Below are 8,668 nucleotides of genomic sequence, written 5' to 3'. Positions count from 1 at the left end.
AACAGATCATGAGACCCTGATCATTCCGGAGGGGACCTGTCCCATCCCCTGGAGGGAGGTGGTGCTGCAGATGGGGCCAGCAAGAATCTGAGCCGACAGGCTGAGCTGGCTTCCACACCCAGCCTGACCATTTCTGTCCACCTACTTTTTAGTGAGGGTGTGGAACTTCAGTCCTGCCTGCATGGAGATGTCACTCTGAGGACTCAGATGACGGAGGTTGGCAAGATCCTCCAAACTACCAAACAAGCAGGGCAGTGTGCTCCCACGCCTCCCCTGTTCTCTCGTCGCTCCATCTGAAACTTTGTCTCTGCTCCTCTGCATGGCTTGGGATGAAGCCTCGACCTTGCGTGGTAAGCAACCTCCTGCCGACGGACACCCAAGCCTTGTAATGCTCTTTATAATAAATCAAGCTGAAGCAAGTCTCTGGGCTGTCTGACATGCTCTGCAGATGAATTGTACAGAAGGGCTGAGGATAAAGCTCAGTGGCAGACACTTGCCTTGCATTCACTGCAAAAAGAAGGCAAACAGAAAGAAATTAGCATTAAAAACTGAGGACTGGAGCGAAGGTTCTGGGGTTAGGAGCACTTCACGCGTTATGGAGGACTTTGGTTCCGTTCCCAGCACCCACATGGCATGTGCGACTCTGCCGATGAGGCTGAAGTCTGGCTTCTCCGGGTATCAGTTTTGTGCTTGGTCTATGAAGATCAGACTTCATTTTCTCAGGAGAGTTCTCCCTTCGCCTGCATAATCCTAAAAGAAAACACAGGCCCAACCCCTTTCCTGATAACAAGCACAGGGAATTCCCAGAAGTCCTCCACCCCGTGCTGAGATCCCAGCCTCCAGCAAATGGCCCTTAATTACACCTAGGCGCCATTCTGATACATAGGATAATTAAGTACTCTTTTTCCCTTTCTGTGATAAGGGCGGGCTGTTACTGAGGCACTGTACCACTGTATGTAGATGAAGTATCATGGCACCCTTTGCCCCAGTGAATCATGCACAGTTACCCTCATGAACCCCTCCTCTGCCCAGGGCTCATAACTCTCTGATCCACAAGTAAAGTTGGGCTTGATTTCTCACTCCATACAACTGTCTGAGACTCATCGTTCTGGGAGAAGAAGGGCTCCTGGGAGATGCACCAGCATTTGGAACCACCTGCTTTGTCCTTGTCGGTCGCCGCCGCACAAGGCCGGTGCTGGCCGCTGGGGGAGCACCTGCGGAGCCTGCGTCTCACCCTGTCTGCCAGTGGGTTTGGGTCATCTGCCTGCATCCTCAGTCATGCCTGGCGAGGTAGATGAACCAAAGAGCTGTAGCACTTAGATCTTGTGAGGTTCCTGAATCCCCACTTCCTCTTGAGACCTGCAGTCTCATTCTGAAAAGAGCAAACTGTAACATCAGGTGTGGGAACTCATTTCCCAGCTCCCTGCCCCAGAGGCTGGGAACCTGGCTTTGTGCCCAAGCCACAAGCCTCATCCCTAAAGTACTCTAGTTGCCCCTGAATGAGAGACAGGACCTCTGATCTTGAGGTCCATCTGCTCCTGCCCAGAAGCAGGAAGTGCCCAGTCGGATCTGCTGGGTTTGGGACCCAGACCTGATGGTGATCTGCTGAACTCGGGACCACAATGGCAGCTCACAACCATGAAGCAACCCCAGTTCCAGGAGATCCAACACCCTCTTATAAACTCTGCAAGTGCCAGGCACAGATGTGGCACACAACATATATGCAAGTAAAACATCATACACATAAAAAAATTAAAAAGAAAAAAAAAACCCTGGGCATATCTATAATCCCAATATTCAGAAGGTGAAGGCAGGAGGGTCAGGAGCACAGTGCAATCTTGTCTACATAGCACGTTCATAAGATCCTTTTTTTTTTTTTTAGTTTTTCAAGAGGGTTTTTCTGTGTAGCCTTGGCTGTCCTGGACTCGCTTTGCAGACCAGGCTGGCCTTGAGCTCACAATGATCTGCCTGCCTCTGCCTCCTGAGTGCAGGGATTAAAGGCGTGCGCTGTCACCCCCCCCAAAACATGCTTGTACACAAACAACCCCACACACCCACAAAACACATCCACGCACACACACATACATGTGCATGCACCCACACGAACATATACTACACACAAGTACTTTTAATAATTAAACATAAGATGCCAGGGGGCTGGAGAGATGGCTCAGAGGTTAAGAGCACTGCCTGCTCTTCTAGAGGTCCTGAGTTCAATTCCCAGCAACCACATGGTGGCTCACAACCATCTATAATGAGATCTGATGCCCTCTTCTGGCCTGCAGGTGTACATGCAGACAGAACATTGTATATATAATAAATAAATCTAAAAAAAAAAAAAAAAAAAAGCCAGTGGCTAGGCGGTGGTGGCATATGCCTTTAATTCCAGCATTCAGGAGGCAGAGGCAGGCAGATCACTGTGAGTTCCAGGCTAGCCTGGTCTACAAAGTGAGTCTAGGACAGCCAAGGCCACACAGGGAAACTCTGTCTTGAAACATAAAAAAACTGGGGCTGGAGAGATGGCTCAGAGGTTAAGAGCACTGACTGCTCTTCCAGAGGTCCTGAGTTCAATTCCCAACAACCACATGGTCACACAGAACCATCTATAATGAGATCTGGTGCTCTCTTCTGACAAGCAGGCAGAATGCTGTATACATAATAAATAAATAAATATTAAAAAAAAGAAAAACAAAACAAAACAAAAAGATGCCAGGCATCAGATATTAGATGGAGAACTTTATTAAATGAGCACGGGAGAGACGGAAAGGGAGAGGGGTACCCCAGAGAGAGAGAGAGAGAGATAGGGAGAGAGAGGATAAAAGAGAGGGTAAAGGAGGGTAAGAGATAAGAGAGAGGTGAGAGAGGGGTGAGGTGGGTCTGTCCTTTTATATACTGAGCAGGGTCATGCCCAGTGGCAGATAGGCTATGACATCACAGATAGGCAGACTGGGGCAGAACCCTAACATTCCTTCCTTTTTCTACAATTAAAGCAATGAGGATGTTGGATTGTTGGTTCAATTTTCTTTAATTAATTAATTAATTAATTAATTAATTTTTTTTGGTTTTTCGAGACAGGATCTCTCTGTGTTAGCCTTGGCTGTCCTAGAGTCACTTTGTAGACCAGGCTGTCCTCGAACTCACAGCGATCTGCCTGCCTTTGCCTCCTGAGGGCTGGGATAAAAGGCGTGCACCACCATGCCTGGCTCAATTTTCTTTTCTTTTCTTTCTTTCTTTTTCTTTTTCCTTTCTTTTTTTTTTTTTTGAGATAGGGTTTCTCTGTGTAGCCCTGGCTGTCCTGGACTCACTAGGCTGGCCTTGAACTCACAGAGATCCATCTGCCTCTGCTTCCCGAGTGCTGGGATTAAAGACATGCACCACCATGCCTGGCTACAAGAAAGATTTTTTTTTCCCCCGAGACAGGGTCTCTCTATTAGCCTTGGCTGTCCTGGACTCACTTTGTAGACCAGGCTAGCCTTGAACTCAGTGATCCACCTGCCTCTGCCTCCTGAGGGCTCGGATTAAAGGCGTGCGCCACCACGCCCGGTGCAAGATGGATTCTTAATATTGGTGACTTCATCCAGTGGGAAGCCATCTCTCCGTTTTGAGCAGGGCAGCTTTGTGCAGTTCTGAGGTGGCGTGTTTGGATGTCACTCCCTGGTCCCCTCACAGTCACACAAGGTGCCCTGCCTTCCTGTGTTGAGGGTCATCTCTGAGTCTTTGAATGGCTTCCAGCCTCAGCAATGAACACGAAGGTACATATTAGAGGGCTGGCTGTTCTGTGAGGTGAGGACGGTTTGTGATAAAGCCTAAAGTGAGGAGAATGAGGGAAGTCTGGTTTCTTTCCTCAGGGCGTGTTCACCAAGGCTGGCTGCCAGGGCAAAGGCTGGGTGTTTTATTGTCCCTCCTGGAGGGCCTTGCTGAGGAGTCTGCATACATTTTCACTGCTCACTTTCAGTCAGGATTTGGGTTTCCTGCTTAATAGGTGCTTAATGGTGGTAGGGTCTCACCGTGTATCTTTCATTACATGGGTGGCTGGTGACCCCAGGCGGCTTTGAGCTCCTCCTTGCTAGCTGCTGTGTCTGGATGTCTGCCTTGCTCTTTCAACAGTCAGTGGGGGATCAGGGGTGGGTGTGTTAGGAGCTCTCAGAGTCCACTCCCACTGATCTCTCTCTCTCTCTCTCTCTGTCTCTCTCTCTCTCTCTCTCTCTCTCACACACACACACACACACACACACACACACACACACACACACACACACACAAGTTCTCACCATGTTGTCCAAGCTAATTTGTTGTTGTTTTTAGAGACAGGGCTGCTTGGGCTGGAGAGGTGGCTCTTCCAAAGGTCCTGAGTTCAATTCCCAGCAACCACATGGTGGCTCATAAGCATCTATAATGAGATCTGGTGCCCTCTTCTGGTATACATACAGGCAAAACACTGTGTATATATGGTAAATAAATACTTATTTACTTATTTATTTTGGTTTTTTGAGACAGGGTCTCTCTGTGTAGCCTCGACTGTCCTGGACTGGCTTTGTAGACCAGGTTGGCCTTGAACTCACAAAGATCCACCTGCCTCTGCCTCCCAAGTGCTGGGATTAAAGGTATGTGCCACCACTGCCTGGCAATAAATAAATCTTAAAAAAAAAAAAAAAGCCAGGTGTGGTGGCACACAGCTATAATCCCAGCACTTGGGAGGCAGAAGCAGGTGGAACCCTGTGAGTTCAAGGCCAGCCTGGTCTACAAAGCAAGTCCAGAACAGGCAAGGCTACACAGAGAGACCCTGTCTAAAAAAACCAAAGTGGGGAGGGGCTTCTCTGTGTTGCCCTGGCTGCCCTGTAACTGTAACTCTCTGGTGTAGACCAGGCTGTCCTCAAACTCACAGAGGTTCATCTGCCTCTGCCTCCCAAGGAGCTGGTGGCCTCCACCACCACTGCCTAGCTCCAAGCTAATCTTGAACTCTGGGCTCAAGTGATTCTCCTGCCTCAGCTGTAACTGTAGGTGAGCACCACCTGAGAGGCCCTCTCTCTCCCTTCTCTCTCTCTTTTTTTAAATGTGTGTGAGTGTTTTACCTGCATACACATATGTGCACTGTGCATGGCTGGTGCTCCTGGAAGTCAAAAGAGATCATCAGATCCCCTGGAAGGAGAGCTACAAACAGCTCTGAGTTACCTTGTAGCTGCTGGGAACCTAACCAGGGTCCTCTGCAAGATCAGCAAGTGCTCTTTTTTAATCAAGAAAAATTGAAAAACGCTTTGTTTTTTGTGAATGTGTGTTTTACCTGCTTACATGTCTGTGAGGCATATGTGTGTCCTGCCCTTGGAGGCCAGAAAAGGGCTGTGGGTCTCCTGAAACTGGAGATACAATTACCACATGGGTCCTGGGACTTGGAGACAGGTCCTCTGGGAGAGCAGCTAGTGCTCTTACAGTCATCTCTGCGTCCCCCTCTTGGCTTCTGTTGACAGTCTCATGTAGCCCAGGCTGGCCTCAAATTTGCTATGCAGCTGACCAGTAGATGCCTTTGAGCTACTTATCCTCTGACTCCATCTCCCGGCTACTCAGATCACTGGCGTGCCCCACCACACCTAGCTTGAGGCTCACTTCCTTTATCTCTGCAACGGGAGTTCTCTTAGTCGGGAGGGTGAACTTGGGTACCTTCTGCATCTGGGCACCATAGATTCCTGGATATATGGCCTCAGGTAAACGAAAGATGCTGTCTGAACATAGTGTTCTGCCTTGTAAATGGGGATAATAAAACAACTTCTGTGTAGCTGGGCGACAAGAGGTTAATACAGATGCAGAGCTGGACTGTCTTGTGGTGACCATATATGCCACATATGGGACATCTTTTCCACAGGCTGGGGGTCCTTGAAAAAAGGAAAAGTTGTAGTCTCAGTTTTCTTTTTTTTTTAATTTTTAAAATTTATTTTATTTTATTTATATTTATTTATTTATTTTTTAGTCTCAGTTTTCTTAACCAATATATTTTATTACAATTTATTAACCAAGCATACGTCACTTATAACCCAACTAACCAAAACAATAGGAAATGAGGATTAAGGAACACAATAGCAAAACCATAAGGATATCAGTTCTGAGGAAGGATTCTCCTGGCATAAGCAGCAGGATTTCTGGAACCTGGAGTAACCAGAACCCAGAACCTCAGCAGGAGCCAGAGCCCTGAAGCCTTCCCTCGAGTGGTTCTCTCTAGGAGCATCTCAGTGTGGAGCGATCAACAGCCAAAAACTATCTGAAGTCTCCAAAAGCCCCACCTCCAGTTTTGAGCTCATTTATATATCTCCTCCCAGAGTCTGTTCACAGGATCTCTTCTACTGGCAACAATCAAGCTCCTGCACGAGGTGGTTGGTCTTCCAGTGGATTAACTCACCTGTTCTCTCACAAGACCATTCCGATCCCACACTTGGGATCATAAAAAACAGGGTTATCTCTCCTTCAAAAAGTCTTTTGTGAGAAGTGGGTAGCTGACTGAATGTGGTAGAAGTGAGAAGTGTGTGTGTGTGTGTGTGTGTGTGTGTGTGTGTGTGGTGGTGGTGGTCCCTGTGAGGTAGAGAGGAAGTGAGAAAAGGGAAAAGGACAGAGGGACAGAGAGACAGAGGGACATAGAGAGACAGAGACAGAGGAACATAGAGAGACAGAGGGTTCCAGGAGGGAGTGAAGGAGAGAAGAAGAAAGATCGGATTAGTGCCACTGTAACAAAATACCTGACAGAAACAAAGGAAGATTTTTATTTATTTATTTAAAAAATTTTTTTAAAAAGATTTATTTATTTGTATGTATACAGTGCTCTGCCTGCATGTTCACCTGCAGGCCAGAAGAGGGCATCGGGTCACATTATAGATGGTTGTGAGCCACCATGTAGTTGCTGGGAATTGAACTCATGACCTCTGGAAGGGCAGCTAGTGCTCTTAACCTCTGAGCCATCTCTCGAGCCCTCAAATTTTTATTTGTATCTTATTTTGAAGATTAATTAGGTTTTACATTTTAAATGATTTATCTTTATTTTCATTTCATGTGCACTGGTGATTTGCCAGGATGTATATCTGTGTGAGGTTGTCAGACCCCCTGGCACTGGAGTTACAGGCAGGTGTCAGCTGCCATGTGGGTGCTGGGAATTGAACCCCGGTTCTCTGGAAGAGCAGCCAGTGCCCTTAACCACTGAGCCATCTCTCCAACTCTGAAGGTTATTTTTATTTTTATGTGTGCAAGTGTTTTGTCTGTCTGAATGTTTGTTTGCCACCTGCATGCATTGCCTATGGAGGCCAGAAGAGGGCGTGGGAGTTCCCGGAGCTGGAGGTGCAGATGATTGTGAACTGCCTTGTGGGTGCAGGGTTTCTCTGTGTAGTCCTGGCTGTCCTTGAACTCACTCTGTAGACCAAACTCAGAGATCCACCTGCCTCTGCCTCCTGAGTGCTGGGATTAAAGGCATGTGCCACCACTCCTGGCAAAGGAGCTTTTTCTTCACGGCCTTGAAGGTCATGTACAGAGCTTCTAGCTTGCTTTGACATACAGGGAGATGGAGGCCTATGTCCCAATGATGTCTAGAGCCCTGGGGACAGTCAGGGAAGGTGCCCCGGAAGTGAGGGTCTTGGCGAGAGCAGGAAGGAAGGTCTGGCCACTTGACAGGTGGCAGGCCTGGGCTGGCCTTCCCTCTTCAACTGTTAGGGCTGCAGCTGGCACTGGGACACACATGGTGGGTGCTCACACCTGGTAAATTGTGGCCAGAGGTCTCTGGGCTCTATTCCAGCTGGGTCTGGCCTCCCACCTGGGCAGCATGGGTCGCTGAGCACTTCTGTATCTGAACAGCTTTTTCCACAGGCGGCTGGGAAGGAGGGAGTCTTTGCGGAGATGCCAGGAAGTCCTGGAGGCTCCTTTTCTGAATCCTGAGCCGCGAACCACCTGAGTACAGAACTGGGTTGCAGCCAGGCCTTTTGGGTACCACGTGTGACTCTGGGCCACTCAGCTAGAGAGGAGAAGCCTTGCTGTGACTGAGGCTGGCTGCCCAGGCCTCTGGCCCCAGTTGCAGAGCTCTCCTCCTCTGCCCTTCCTGTTGGATCATGACTATGCAGAAACGTCAGAACCAGAAGTGAACTGAAGGCTGCAGTCTTTCCCAGCGGTGCCTTGTGCAGATCCAGAAGGGCATGCAGGGAAAGGCAGCCAGGCAGGGGCAGGAGCACTGAGTCCTAACGTCCTCCCCCTCCCCCGAGACACCTTGGGCTCCAATTATTGCCAGACTGTCTGGACTCGCTGGACTGTCTCGACTCGCCAGCCTCCCAAGCAATAACACAGACACTTTATTATTATGAAAGCTTGGCCTTAGCTTAGGCTTGTCCCCAACTAGCTCACATAACTTAAATTAACCCACTTATACCAATCTACTTTCTACCACGTGGCTTGTTACCCCTCCTGTGTCCCAGCACCTGTTTCTCCCTCCACAGGCGGCTTTCCTGCTGTGCTAAAGGCCTTTCAGCTCTTTATTAAATGACTCAGAAAGTGATGGAGAAGATGTTTACAAAACACTGAGACAGGTGATGCTTCGTAAAAATAACAGTACCAAAGCCTGGGCGGTATGCTGATCTCAGCCTGGTACAGAAATCAGCATTTGAATAACACAAAGACAATCTTCACACAGTGCACAAAAAGATCACCC

The sequence above is a fragment of the Acomys russatus genome, chromosome 5 (genome assembly GCF_903995435.1).
Source record: "Acomys russatus chromosome 5, mAcoRus1.1, whole genome shotgun sequence".
In the NCBI taxonomy this organism is placed as follows: domain Eukaryota; kingdom Metazoa; phylum Chordata; class Mammalia; order Rodentia; family Muridae; genus Acomys; species Acomys russatus.
The sequence above is the reverse complement of the archived record's forward strand: the minus strand, read 5'-3'. Positions refer to the sequence as shown.